At 52.6% G+C, this 14,610-nt stretch overlaps 1 protein-coding gene across 4 annotated transcripts in view; it reads right to left on the bottom strand.

Moving 5' to 3' along the window:
* The window catches only part of CLIP2 (CAP-Gly domain containing linker protein 2), a 61,731-nt gene extending 48,135 nt beyond the window's left edge, over nucleotides 1-13,596 (bottom strand). Inside the window, exon 1 of one of the 4 annotated variants that reach the window (XM_084764576.1) lies at nucleotides 13,204-13,596. The gene's annotated coding sequence lies outside the window, so the exon portion shown is untranslated. Of the gene's footprint in view, nucleotides 1-12,947; nucleotides 13,104-13,203 lie in introns of those variants that run through there. The other 3 variants (XM_084764573.1, XM_084764575.1, XM_084764574.1) reach the window with 3 other exon arrangements.
* Nucleotides 13,597-14,610: the final 1,014 nt, after the last annotated feature.

The raw sequence follows: 14,610 nt of genomic DNA, 5'->3' as shown, positions 1-14,610 counted from the left end.
AGACAAAGGGGGGGGGGCAGCACACGCCTTTAATCCCAGCACTCGGGAGGCAGAGGCAGGTGGATCGCTGTGAGTTCAAGGCCAGCCTGGTCTACCAAGTGAGTCCAGGACAGCCAGAGCTACACAAAGAAACCCTGTCTCGAACAACCAAAAAAATAAAATAAATTTTTAAAAAATGAGAGAGAGAGAGAGAGAGAGAGAGAGAGAGAGAGAGAGAGAGAGAAGGTAAAAGTGCTTGTAGCCAAGGCTGAGGACACTGAGTTCAAACCCCAGTCTCTACATGGTGAGAGCAACCAATCCCTGAAAACAGTCCTCCATATGTGCATGCAGTATACATGTGCCCCCACACAAAAATAGAGTGTAATACATTTCTTAAAAAAGAGCACTTATGGGCTGGAGAGATGGCTCAGAGGTTAAGAGCACTGGCTGCTCTTCCAAAGGTCCTGAGTTCAATTCCCAGCAACCACATGGTGGCTCACAACCATCTATAATGGGCTGTGATGCCCTCTTCTGGCCTGCAGGCAAAGCACTGCATATATAATAAATAAATAAATAAATAAATAAATAAATAAGATCACTTATTTATAGAGCCAGGAACTAGAAAGATAAAATTAATTTCATCAAAGCCACAGTGGAGCAGCCATGATCGTAGAGGCTCCAGGGCTGGCCCTTCCCTACCTCCCGGCCCCCCCCCCCCCCCCCCCGTGGCTCTGCCCTAAAACAACATTTCCAAGACCCTGACCTCGGGGGACAGCGTGGCTTGCTTCAACTAACAAAGGAAAGCATGGAGTTAGCAGAAAGGAACCAAGCCGGCATTCAGCCAGTCCCAGCTATCCTAGCCAGGGGACTGGAGTGAACCGGAAAGGGGGAGGGGGAGGGGAGAACGGGAGCAGGAAGCCGGGAGGAGGCAAAGGGCTGAGCTGGCCCTCTGTGACTCAGCCTGGCTGTGGGACAGAGAACTGGTTTGGGGGTGAGGGGTGGGGGGTGGAGGGTGGAGGGGAGGTGGAAGGACTTGGGAAAGCTGTGACATGGCACTACATTGGCCTCTGGCCACAGTGCGGCTGATGGCGGAGGCCATGAAGTAAGACCCTGTGCAGCCTCAGGTCCAAACGCAACCTCACTCCAAGAGGCCTTAGGACATGAATCCAGCTCACAGTCCCAGGGTTATCACCTGTACAATGGGATACAGGTAGCAGGCGTGGTCAGCACACACGGATTCCAAGACAAAGGAGGCAGAGGAGGAAAGATCTCAAGTTCCAGGTGGGCAAAACGGGCCCGACAGGTACTGACAATTGCCACCAAACCTATTGACCTGAGCTGGGTCCCCAGGGCCCACATGGTAGAAAGGCAGAACTTAACATATACATGCACTAAGATGTAATTTAAAAAAAAAAAGCCTTTAATCCCAGCACTCGGGGAAACAGAGGCAGGCCGACCTCTGAGTTCAAGGCCAGCCTGGTCTACAGAGCGAGTCCAGGGCAGCCAAGGCTACACAGAAACGCTGTCGTGAAAAACCAACTCCCCCCCAAAAAAAACCCTAAAAAAAACCAACAAAACCTGGGGGTATAGCTGGGCTGGGCAAAGGCTTGCCTGGCATGCATGAAGCCCCAGGTCTGACGCCCTGAGGTGCATAAACCAGGCATGATGGCAGGAGGAGACAGTCAGGGCTATCCTCAGCTACGCTGTACGTCTGAGGCCAGCCTGAGCTACAAAAACAATTGGAAAAAAATAAACATAAAAATTATAGCCTGAGGTGTCACATGCCTTTAATTCCAGGACTTGGAAGGGAGAGGCAGGTGGACCTCTGAGCTTGAGGCCAGCCTGGCAAGTTCCAGCCAGGTCAGGGCTACACAGAGAAACCCTATCTAGGAGAAAAACAGAAAGAAAAAAAAAAAAAGAGAGGGGTGGGGGAGGCAAAAAGAGAAGAAAAAAGGGCTGGAGAGATGGCTCAGAAGTTAAGGGCACTGGCTGCTCTTCTAGAGGTCCTAAGTTCAACTCCCAGCAACCACATGGTGTCTCACAACCATCTAGAATGTGATCTGATTTCCTCTTCTGGCCTGCAGGTGTACATGCAGGCAGAGCACTGTATACATATATATATATATCGATAAATAAATAAATCTTTAAAAATATAAAAAGTAACCTGGAGTCTAAGTATGGCTGCCTCGGCAGGGTACAGGTGTCTGAGTTGGGAAGCTATAACCCCAGGAGTATCTCCGATACCCGACCGAGCTCAGAAGGCTCACGTCACAACCCTCCAGCGGCTCTATGCACACAAGCATCGTGTGGGGACTCGGGTTCAAGCGGAGGAACAGGCCGCTGTGTGCTGCCCTCAACTGCCATTTACTGGAAAGAAACCGGAGCTCATGTTGCAGGGTTTCCATTTCAGCTGCCTGGGGGTGGCCGGCCACAGCTTCAGCAAGGGGACAGGGTGCAGGATGCTGACCCAGTGAATTGGTGGTGCCCTAGAGAAGGAAACAGCGCCAAGTGGGGCAACGGAAAGCCCAACGCCTATGAGGTAATAGGGCCTCGGGAGAGGGAGGAGGACAGCAGGATGCAGGCAGCCCGGCCCAGAATCCCAGCCAAGCCCCTGGCCCCGGTTCAGTCGCTGGGTGCTTCTGTCAGGAGATAGTCCCTCCATAAGGGTACTAATTACCACTCAGGCCAGCCATGCCAAGCCCCCCCCCCCCGTCTTTTCATTTTAAAAATATTGGAGGTTGGGGGTACATGCATGCCCTGTGTGTGAAAGGTGACAACTTGGGCGGGGGGTGTCAGTTTACTCCTTCCACAAGAAGGCTCAAGGGAGCGAACTCAAGTCACTGGGCTTGGCAGCAAGCCCCTATGCCCACTGAGCCAGCTCGAGACCCCCTTCTTTTCCATATTTGAGTAAATAAGCCCAGGTGGTTCTCAAGCTGTCCATCCCCCTGCCTCTTTCTCCCCAATGCTGAAATTAAGGGCCCAGGACACCATTCTGACTACATTTGGCTGAGGGTCAAGGAACACAGGCAGCTTGCAGTGGGTCACTGAGCGGTCACCCGAGTCTATGACCTCCCAGCCGAAGCCATGCCAAGGGCAAGGCTAGGACGGTCCCTCCCTCTGAGTCTTGCCAACTTCCAGGCAAGAACCAAAGTCCAACCTTCAAACCAGCTGTGCTTCAGGCCTGGGAGGAGAAGAAAGTTGAGGTCCATCTGCCTGGGTCCCTGTCCCCACCCTGCTCCCTCCCCAGCTCACCAGGGTCATGAGGCAGCAGGATGCTGGGATTGGCCAGGCTCAATACTCACACAGCTGTGTTAACTACTGCCAAGCCGATGGCAGAGAGATGGCAGAGATGTGACAAGAATGGGGATGAGGAACCTGGTTGGGGTCTTGGGGACCCCATGTGGCGAGGGAGAGCAGCAGAGACCACTGTGAGGCTATGGGAGAGAGCCTCCAAGCAGAGCTGGGACAGCAAATAGACACTATGGAAACGCGACTTCAGGGTGGAGAGTGGATAAAGCTGGGTACACCAAGCTGCTCATGCAGCTGAGCAGGGGAGACAGACCCACAGCCAATGGCCCCTCAGTCCAACTGCCAACTTTGTTGGTTGTTTTGGTTTTGTGAGACAGGCTGTCTGTCTGTCTGTCTCTGTCTCTGTCTCTGTCTCTGTCTCTGTCTCTGTCTGTCTCTCTCTCTCTCTCTCCTTTGAGACAGGGTTTCTATATGTAGTCTTGGCTGTCCTGGACTCGTGTTGTAGACCAGGGCTGGCCTCGAACTCACAGAGAACCGCCTGCCTCTGCCTCCTGAGTGCTGGGATTAAAGGCGTGCGTCACCACGCCCGGCAGAGACAGGGTCTCTTTGTACTTGATGTTCTTTTATTTATTTATTTTTATAATTTATTTCTGAGGGAGAGTGTCAGATCTTGGAGTTGCAGGCAGTTGTGACCTGCCATGTGGGTGCCGGGAATTGAACTCAGGCCCTCTGAAAGAACAGAGACAGGGTAGGGTCTCTTTATGGAGCCCTGGCTGACCCGGAACTCAATCGGATCAGGCTGGCCTCCTCGAACTCACAAAATCTGCCTGTTTCTGCTTCTCCAGTGCTGGGATAAAAGGCATCTGGCCCAACTTTGGTTTTGGGTTTTTTTTTTTTTGTTTTTGTTTTTGTTTTGTTTTAAGACAGTGTCTCATGTAACCCAGGCTGGCTTTAGACTCACTCTGCTTGAACTCCTGATGCTCCTGCCTCCCGCTCCTGAGTGCCGGATCAGAGGCGTGAGGCGCCATGTGGGGCTCTGTACATGAGATTAGAGGTCAATATAAACCTTTTTTTTTTTTTAAAAAACAGGATCCTACTATGTAGTCCAACTTGGTTTTGAACTGTGGATTCTCTCCTGCCTATGGCTCTTCAGTGCTGGAGTGACAGAAACACACCCGTGAGATGGGTGTAAAGACACTGGCCATGTAAACCTAGTGCTCACATGCACACACAGACACCTCCCCACACACACACCACATACATACATACATACACACACACCATGTACAATCACCTACATGCAGTAATGATACTTTGGTTTGTTTGTTTGTTTCAAACTAAGCTAGCTAGGCATGGTGGTGCGCGCCTTTAATACCAGCCCTCAGGAGGCAGAGGCAGAGGCAGGCGGATCTCTGTGAGTTCAAGGCCAGCCTGATCTACAGAGCAAATTCCAGGACAGCCAGAGCTACACAGAAAAACCCTGTCTCAAATAACGCCCCCCCCCCCAAAAAAAAGCCTAAGCTGGAGAGATGTTTCATCACTTAAAAGCCCTTGCTGTTCAGCTCCCAGAACCCACACTTGGCACCACCCAACAAACTATACTCCAGCTTTAGGAGAGCGGATGGTCTCTTTTGGCCTCCAAGAGTGCCAACACGCATGGGCAAACTCTACATAAGAGAGTTCCCAGGGCTGGAGCGATGGCTCAGTGGTGAAGAGCACTGGCTGCTGTTCTAGAGAATCTAGGTTCAATCTCCAGTACCCACATGGCAGCTTACAACCGTCTGTAACTGCAGTTCCGGAGTTTCTGATATCCTCACAGACATACATGCAGACAAAACACCAACACACCCAAGAAGTACATTAAAAAAAAAAAAAAATAACAGTAAGAGAGTTCCAAGCCAATTAAGGCTACATAGTCAGACCCTGTTGGGGGGAGGAGGAGGGGAAGGAAAAAAGAAACAAAATAATAACAAATAACTCATAAAAGTTATATTATACTTATTCATCTTATGTCACTGCAGAGTTTTCCCTGCATGTATGTATGTGCACCACATGCATGTCTGGTGCCCACAGAGGTCAGAAGAGTGTGTTCGATCCCATGATCCAGACTGAAGTAATAGAGGGTTGTGAACCGCCATGTTGGTCCTGGGAACTGAACTTGGGTCCTCAGCAAGAGCATCAAGTTCTCTAACCACTGATAGGACTCTTTAGCACCAGTAAATGATACAATATTTTTAAAAAACGGTGGAGAGAGGTTGAAAGAGATACCTAAGGGTCTACTTCTGATCTACACATGTGCATACACACACACACACACACACACACACACACACACGTGCACACACGCGCGCACACACACACACACACACACACACTGACCTTCATAGATACACACACATCTGCACAAACACGTACACATCTCACTCAGTCACCACACACACACTGATCTTCATAGGCACACACTATTCGCGCACACCTGCACAAACACGTACACGTCACACACACACACATTGATCTTCATAGTCACACACATTCACACATCCGCACAAGCACACATGTCACACACACACACACACACACACAACCATTCTTCCTAAAATATCTGTCTGTATCTGTCTAACTAGGATCAGAGTTAAGGATGAGATTACTAAGCCACAGGTATTTCCTTGGGTTCTGAGTTTAGGTAGTTTGGCACCATCAGACCGCCCAGCTTTGAACAAGAGACCTCTGCCTTGTGGATCTATATAATACGTGTCTCTCTCAAGGCTCTGACTTCCCCTGAGGGCAGGCAGGGTCAGAGTGTGGCACAATGGTGCTGCCCAAAACGATTGCCTTCTGCGGTAACTCATTTCCCTGCAGCAAGCCTTTGTGTCAACCCCCCAGACCTTCTCCCACTCTGGCAACATCCTGAGCAGGCAAGGGACAGGAAGGAAGAGGCAACTGATGCAGGGGTCTGGCCCTTGAATAGCATGAGAGACTTCAGCCAGACAAGGGAAGGGAGGGCAGGCAGGGAGGACTGAAAAGAGGCAGCCAGGAGAAAGAGGAACTTGTCAGCAGAGCGGGTCAAGGGTACCACCCACACATCTGATACTACAGCTCAGTGACACTGAGGGGGTAAAGAGAAAAGAATGGAAGAGAGACAGGACGCACTGACTCTCAGGATAAGCTCAGTTGCCATCCAGGTCAGTATTATCTACTGTTGCATCCCGGAAAAGGCAGCCTCACCCTGGCTACCAATGGAGGCTGCATGCCAAGCACCCACCACACACATGTGCTATTTTACTCATCTCCGCCGCGTTTTCTGCAAAGTGGTACCCAGTGCCTAGAATGCCCTCTCCCACATCTCATGGAGAGCAGAGGGGTGGGGCCGAGCTTTTGCAAATCTTATTCCCTGTCTGCGTCTCAGGACCTAGGACAGCGCCAGGCAAGCCGCTGGAACCTGCAAATTGGATGGCTCCATTAAAGAGTCCTGAGGGGTGGGGGTGGGGGGTGGGAGGGCGTGGGGAGATGCTGGTGGGCCTTGCTTAACCTACGCAAAGTCCTGGGTTCCATCCTCAGGATCACATAGGCTCAGCCTTGCAATAGGTAAATGCCTGCAACTGGTGGTGGTAGTGGGGTCAAGGGTTCAAGGTTGTCCTGAGACCAACCTGGGTGAAGTGAGACCTTGGTTCAAAAAAGTGGGACTAGAGAGACGGCTCAGCGGTTAAGAACACTGGCTGCTCTTCCAGAAGAGCTGGGCTCAGTTCTCAGCACCCACATGGCGGCTCACAACCGTTCACTCCCCTTCCGTGGAATCTGACGCCCTCTTCTGGCCTCCATGGGTACTCCATACATCTAGGCATGGACATGCATGCAGGCAAAACATCCATATACATAAAATAAAAGATAGAATGTAACACAATCCTCATCTGGGCTGGAGGTGTGGCTCAGTGGTAGATCACCTACCTAAAATGCCCCAGAGAGAGGCTGGGGGCTGTGGGGGAACCTACCTAGAGTCCTCTAGCACTGAGCAAGAAGTGTAGGTCAGCTGTAAAGCATCTGCCTGAGCCCTTGAGACTCTAGGGAGGAGACTAGGTCGAGCCCGGAGTGGATCGCGCACAGCCCTGTATTTATGTCTTGTTAATGATCCTCTCGGCCTCTTCTGCCTCCTGCTCAGAAGACAACAGTTCATTAACCTTTCTCTGCACTTCAGAAGGCATCACTTACAGTTCGCACTTCTCTGTGAAGACCAGGCAGGTGGGAGCGAGGGAGGGAAGCTGCGGGGGGCCTCAGAAAACACAGGGTGCTGCAACTAGACCCGACCCCCCCCCACGCCCAATATCCAGATCTTGGTTGAGAAGAGGGTCTCCCCTCAACCTGCGCCAGAGATGAGAAAGTTTATGCATTTGTTTTTGTTTTTGTCTTTCGAGACAGGGTTTCTCTGTGTTAGACTCACTTTGTAGATCGGCAGGCCTCTCTCTGCCTGCGCTGGGATTAGAGGCGTGTGTCACCATGCTTATGTAGAAGGTCACACTCTTAAATTTTTCCTAAGTCACAGTGCTGAGGACTAGAGCACCACACAGTACCTAGTGGCACAAGGGTAAGGGTGTCCACCGCTCTGCTTCCCCCATCAGACCACCAGCTTCTATACACAGCCATTCTCCAGTTACACACACACACACACACACACACACACACACACACACACACACCTTCATGCACCAAAAACTTAACTGACGAGATCATCCCAGCTTTTCCAAGCCCCAGTCTACCACAGTCTAAGCAGATGGGGGTAGCCCCCTCATTTGGTTTCTCTGGCAACCCAGGACTAAAGGGGATACCAACAGGAGGGGCCTAGGAGCAGGAGCTGAAACCAGCAATTTGCAACAGTCATACAGGGCCAGGCCACACACATGAGTCAAGGAGAGAGACAGGACACAGGCGAAGCTAAGGTAGAGAAAACGAAACCAACATCCAGAGAAAACCAGCAGGCTGCCGGGCAGCTTCCCAGCCCAGGGGACCCAAGCTCTCCCTTGCAATTCTTCAATGAACAAGCCTTATTTCTCCTACTCTGAAATCTCCTTTTGGGGCCCGGCAAGACTGTGAAACGGCTCAGAGGGCACAGTATTGGCCACCGAGCCTTAAGGAATTCAGTTCAATCCCCAGTTACCCGCATAGCAGAAAGAGAAACAACTCCCCAAAGTTATGCCATGATATCCACAGGACGTCACAGGACGTGGGAGTGCACATACAGAAACGCACGCGCACATGCACGCACCACACACCATAAATAAGTTTAAGAAAAGAAATAAACGTAACTAAAGTCTCCCTTTACTTAACAGAATGAGGCTCTGATTCCCCAGGACAAAACTTTCTCTTGCCAGGCTTAGTAGCATACGCCTTAATCCCAGCACTCAGGAGGCAGAGGCAGGTGGATCACTGTGAGTTCGAGGCTAGCCTGGTCTATAAGGCAAGCCCAGGACAGCCAGGACTACACAGAGAAACCCTGTCTCGAAAAGCCAAAAACAATACCAAGAAGAGACTTGATAGCCTATGAGCATATACAGGGGGAGGAAGTCCTCCTCAGCCACAGTCATAGGGGAGGGGAGTAAGGGGAAAACGGGAGGGAGGGAGGAATGGGAGGATACAAGGGATGGGATAACCATTGAGATGTAATAAGAATAAATTAATAAAGTAAAATTTAAAAATTAAAAAAAAAAAGAAAAAGAAAAAACAAAAACAAAAAAACCCACAACTTTCTCAAAAAAGACCAGGCACAGTGGGGCTATTGATGGTGGCCTCAATAAACCTCTTGTCATGCAAACATGAAGAGGACCTGAGCTCAGATCTCCAGTGGCCATGTCAAAAAGCTGTGTGTGCCTGTAATTGCAGCACTAGACAGAAGGAGATATGAGGGGCTTTGGGCCTAAGAGTTAACCAGCCTCGAAGTCCAGGTTAAGTGAGATACCCTGTCTCAAAAAATAAGACAAAGGCCCAGCAAGATGGTTCAGTGGGTAAAGGGGCTTGCCACCAAGTTTGAAAACCTGACTTTAACCCCTGGGAACCACGTGGCAGAAAGAGAAAGTAGTCTCTGACTTCCACATGCACCCAAGAGTTTACACACCCATGCACACCCACACAGAACACAAACGTAAAATGGGCAGTGATCAAGAAAGACAAAGCTAAGCTCTAGCCTTTTCACATGCATGTCCACCCAAATGCCCCTCCCCCCTCCAACACACACACAGGTGCGCGCATGCACGCTCACAAATACTGACCATGGTTGTACACGTTTGTAATCCCGGGACTTAGAAAGGACAATCTGAAGGCTAGTCCCTGGTAGGCAGCAATTTGGAAGTCTCAAATCCTGTCTCAAGTCAACAAAAACTTCCAACAAGGCTTTGAAGTGGGGGCCCTCTTCCAATTCTGTGTCTCTTCCATGACAGCTGGGTTCAACAAAACATGCCCTCTACTTATAGCCTGCAAAGAGAACTGGGGTGACCATAGAGGAGGTATACAGACAGGAAGAGGGAGAGATGGGGGGAGGGGGGAGGGCAAAGGGGAGGGAGAGGAGCCAGCCCCTTGGAAGGCAAGGCCCAGGCGATTGTGTAGGCTCCAGAAGCCAGACCGTGTTTAGACTTTGTCCTGAGGTGTCAGCAGAGAGAAACAGACCTGGGAGCAGGGTAGGCTGGCTTTGCAGAAGATGGTGTGGCCCTTCGGCACACAGTTAAGAACTTAACCGGGGCAGGGACAAAGCACACAGTGGTGCATGCTTGTCATCCCAAAGTGGTGGAGGCAGGAGCGCCAGCCTGGGGCTACAGAGTGACTTTGAGGCCAACCCTGAGTCTATCCCCAACACCATCTAAACCTAGAGGGGTGGTACACACCCGTCACGCCAGCTGTTGGGGTATACAGGCAGGAAGAGCCATAGTTCAAGGCTGGGGCTATGGAAGTCTAAGGCAAGCCTGGGACATATGAGACTCTGTCTCTAACAAACAAAGCAGGAGCCGGAGAGATGGCTAACGGGTTAGCTGTTCTTGCTGCTCTTCCAGAGGACCCACTTTCAATCCCGGCACCATCAGGCAGTTCAAAACGAGTCGGGGCGGGGGGGGGAATCCTGTACCCTCTCATGGCCTCCGTGCTGTACCCACACATAACACAGCATACAGCCCCACAGATACACATCAATAAAGACAAAAATAAATCTTAAAAGATACTGCAAAAAAACAACAAATGAATGGATGGATTTACAAAGGGCAGGACCACTAGGCATGATGGTACATGCCTCTAGTGCCAGCACTCAGCAAGCAGAGGCAGGCAGATATCTGTGAGGCCAAGGCCAGCCTGGGCTACATAGTGAAACCCTGTCTCAAAAGGGGGGTGGGGTTAGGAAGAAGGACAGAACCAAACATTCCCGGCCCAGAGTAAACACTTAATATGTGTGGTGTTTTGTTTTGTTTTGTTTTGTTTTGAAAGCCAGGCGTGGTGGAGCACACTATAATCCCAGTACTTGGGAGGCAGAGGCAGGCAGATCTCTGTGAGTTCGAGGCCAGCCTGGTCTACAAAGAGAGTCCAGACCAGCCAAGGCTACACAGAGAGACCCTGTCTCAAAAAGCCAAAAACAAGAACACCTGTATAAAGGTACAAACTCTTCCAAGAGCTACTGGGTGGGAAAGCAGCAGAAAGAGGAGCAGGCAGGGTAAACGCAGCACCTGTGCAGCTGTAGGGCCAGAGAGGGACTGGAAACCACACTGAGCCTGTCTTCCAAGCGGAGACAAGGAAGACTTGGGGACAAGAGAATAATGGCTTTGCCATCGAGGTAGGAAAGCAGGAAGCAGGATGAGAAGAAGCAGAAAAGAGCAGGCCTTGGGGCGGGGCTAAGAGGCTATGCTGTGTGAAGGTAAAAGGCAGTCAGAGCAGAGGGTAAGTCTCCTTCTGCCCCAGGCTGAGGGCTACTTCCTGTAGGGAAAAAAAAAAAGAAAAAAACCAAAAACCCACAAACAAACTCTTCAACTTAGAATATAGCTCAGTGGTGGATCTCTTGTCTAGAATCTCCCAGGGGCGTGGCTCAGGGTAGAACACCTACCTAGAATCCCACAGTGAGGGGCTGGGGGTGTGGCTCAGTATTTAAAGCACTTGCCTAGAATCCCCCAATAAGAGGTAAGGGGTATGGCTCAGCCAGAGAAGGGATGAAGTCCAATTCCCCATGCCACCAAATATACAAAAAAGTTAAATCACAAAAACTCTGTCCTAGAACACATTATTCTCTCACAATCCCTAAAAGACAAATGCCCTAAGTTCTCCCGTTTTGCTGATGGGGAAATGGAGACAGAGATAAAAGATCCTGTTCAAAAGTCATACAGCTATGCAAGGATTCGAACACGTGACGTCAAACTCCCACATCTGAGCTCTCAAACATCCGGGCGCAAGGCAGCTCCTGATCCGCATCACCACCACCACCACCACCACCATCCCTCTGCCCCCCAGCGGGATGTGTCGTCTGGCTAGGAATTTGGGGCTCTGAGCAGGCAATTCCCACCTGAGTGCCTCGGTCAGAAGAGTGCGTGTATGTGTGTGTGTTCCTCCTAGGCTCTTCTGCCGTTAGGGCGCCTCTATCTCTACCCGTCTCTCTGAACTTCATGTCCCAGTAACCTAAATCTTTCTCTGCCCGTCTAAGCCAGGATACCTACGGTCTGGAAACTCTTGTAGGAGGGAGCAGCCATCGCCTATGTAAAAAGCACCTTTGGGCAGGGCACCGGCCTCAACTACCCCGTTAAGGTCTACCCCACCCTCCAGCTGGCCTTTCGATGCTCGCAGCTTTCCCATCGGGCTGGGCTGGGCTGGACTGTGCACAGCAACTCGGGTTCAGTGTACTCGCCAACCCCTGGTGGTGCCAATCCAGGTGACAGCAGCCTTATGAATGAAGGACCCATTGTTTACATTTACAACTGATGGGAGAGGCGGCCTCTGGCTCACAGCAGAGGTAAGGTAGAGCCCCACGTGGTTCTCGATACCTCCTTCTCAGAGCACAGCCCTAGGCCAGCCCCACCCCCACCGTCCTCTGCCCGGGCACCCGTCAAGATTAAGGCCAATTCCCTCCGTGCCTAAGTTCTACAAGCCCTCCTTCCCCACCCCCAGCCCATTTGTAGTCCAGAAGACAGAGGTGGGATCTCAAAGGCTGGGTGCAAGCATCCTTGGGTCCTCTGCAACGACCTTTCCAGGCTTGGGCCAGGCTGGAGAGGAGACACGAGTGGCAAAGCCCAGTGAGCCCGGGACAAACACACAGGCCCCGCCTGAAGAGTCCACGCAGGCTGGCCCTGGAGGCTCAGCCCTTCATCCTGCGTCGCCACTGCCCCTCCCTGGGGGGAGGGAAAAAAAATCTGCTGCCTCACCAGCCACCAGCGCCAGCTTGGGGGGGCACCCCTGCGGAAAGCCACCCTTCCAGGGCCTCCCTTTTACCCCTCCCTCCTCTTCCAAGCCAGGCTCTCCAATTAAGTTTTGCTAAGGGTACCAACCTGGCGACCCCAGGTGGCGGGGCGGGGGGGCCTCAGTGTCTCCTGCCAGATGCGAGGTCTGGAGATGAGGGCTGATGGCCGCGCCCACCTGGCTGTGACCCCTACCCCACCAGGAGCCTGAGAGCCTCCCCCAAGAGCCCAGCAGCTTCTCCAGCTGCCCGGAACCACTCTTGGAAAAAGGACCCCGACAAACACACCCGAACCCCAGTCTGTGGATGTGCGTACCATCTGGACGTGCAATCCAGGGGCGCCCCCAATCCCAGCAGCGCGCCCTCCAGGTTGAGGAAGTTGGGGTTCACCACGCCCACGCCCACCAGCGGCGGCGACCCTGTCCGTTGTCCCTGGCCACGCAGCGACAATGCCTCGGGGATAGCATCCCCCTTTTCTTTCCAGGGTAGGGTGCCGCCGCCCCCCGCGACTCTGCGTCCTTTGTTGCCCGCGCGCCCCCATCGCTCGCGCGCGTCCCCAGAGCTGCGCCTACCTTGGAGCTCCAGCAGCGACGAAGACTCGACACCCGTTCGCCTCCTCTCGGTCTGCGCGTCCCGGGAATGAAGATGCTGCGCCCGTCCCCGCAAGCCGCTACCCTAACCGGGTCTCTGGGATCCGAGTCCGGGCCCCACACACGATCTACGGCCAGAAGGGGATAGAGGGAGGGGCGGATCCAAATGGTTCAGCCGCTGCCTGCGCGCCCCAAGGCGGAGCCGAGCCGAGTCAAGCCGAGCGGAGCCGAGCCGAGCCAGAAGAAGCCGAGCCGAACAGGGCGGAGGCAAGAGGAGCCAAGCCTCGACAATCCGAGCCAAGGCGAGCCGAGCCCAGCCGAGAGGAGCCGAGCGCCAAGAGAGCTCAGCGGCCGGAGAGCGAACAAAAGGGGCTGGCGTAGTGGCGGACGCGGGAAGGCGGGGCCGAGAGCGACCCGGGGACGTGGGGGGGGGGGGGGGGCGGGGGGGAGCGGAGGAGTGGGGAGCGGTGGGAGGGGGAAGAGGGGGAATTGGGGGCGGTGCCCACAGTGGTGGTCTCAGGGTTCTCCGGCAATCGTGACGCTCAGAAACTGGGGAGCGGGCGGGCGGAGAAGTCTTTGGAACCTGACCACTTACAGCTGACTTGGACCTTGGAAATAGATTTCACCCACGCGCGCTCCAGCTCTTAGGCACATATGTGTGTTCCAGTTTCTGTTTTCAACCGTGCATTGCTTATGTGAATGTTCCATATTAGGAGACAGAGAAGCTTGGGAATTCGAGGGGGCGGGGCTACGGTCGGGAAGCCTTCACGCAAGAGTTGACTTAGGGGAAAGAGACAAGGAAGGAGATAACGCAACTGCCGTGAGAACTTAAGGTATTCCAACTAAGGCACACCGGTAGCACCTGACACGCGGCAGGCCGATCCGGAGGACAAGTTGAGCTACATTGTCAGACCCTGTCTCAAAACAGAAAGCGCAAAGTCTCTCTCAGCCTGGTGCAGAAGTACCTTAAACTCTTGACGTCAGTTTCCCCATCTTTCAAGGAGGCAGGGTGTTCCCATTTTTGTTCAACAGAACAGAAGAGTAGACGTGTAACGATGCTAGCACTAGGCCAGCCCTGAGGAGACCTTCAGCCAAGGGTCCAACCCCACAGGACTGGAGTGTACACAAGGTAGAGAAGGGAATGTTTAGGAAAGAGCAAGTTCTATGTAGCTAAATGAGCAGCTACATAGGACCCAAATCATGGCAGAGTGGAAAGACTCCACTTCTTGGGTTCGGTTTAGCTCAGTGGTAGAGCACCCCTCTAGAATCCCCCAGTGAGGGGCTGGGGTGTGGCTCAGTGGTAGAGCAGCTGCCTAGAATCCCCCAGTGAGGGGCTGGGAGTGTGCCTCAGGGGTAGAGCACTTGTTTAGCATTAATGAGGTCCTTCCA

This window comes from Acomys minous (genome assembly GCF_964271855.1).
Source record: "Acomys minous genome assembly, chromosome: 16".
In the NCBI taxonomy this organism is placed as follows: Eukaryota; Metazoa; Chordata; class Mammalia; order Rodentia; family Muridae; genus Acomys; species Acomys minous.
The sequence above is the reverse complement of the archived record's forward strand: the minus strand, read 5'-3'. Positions and strand labels throughout refer to the sequence as shown.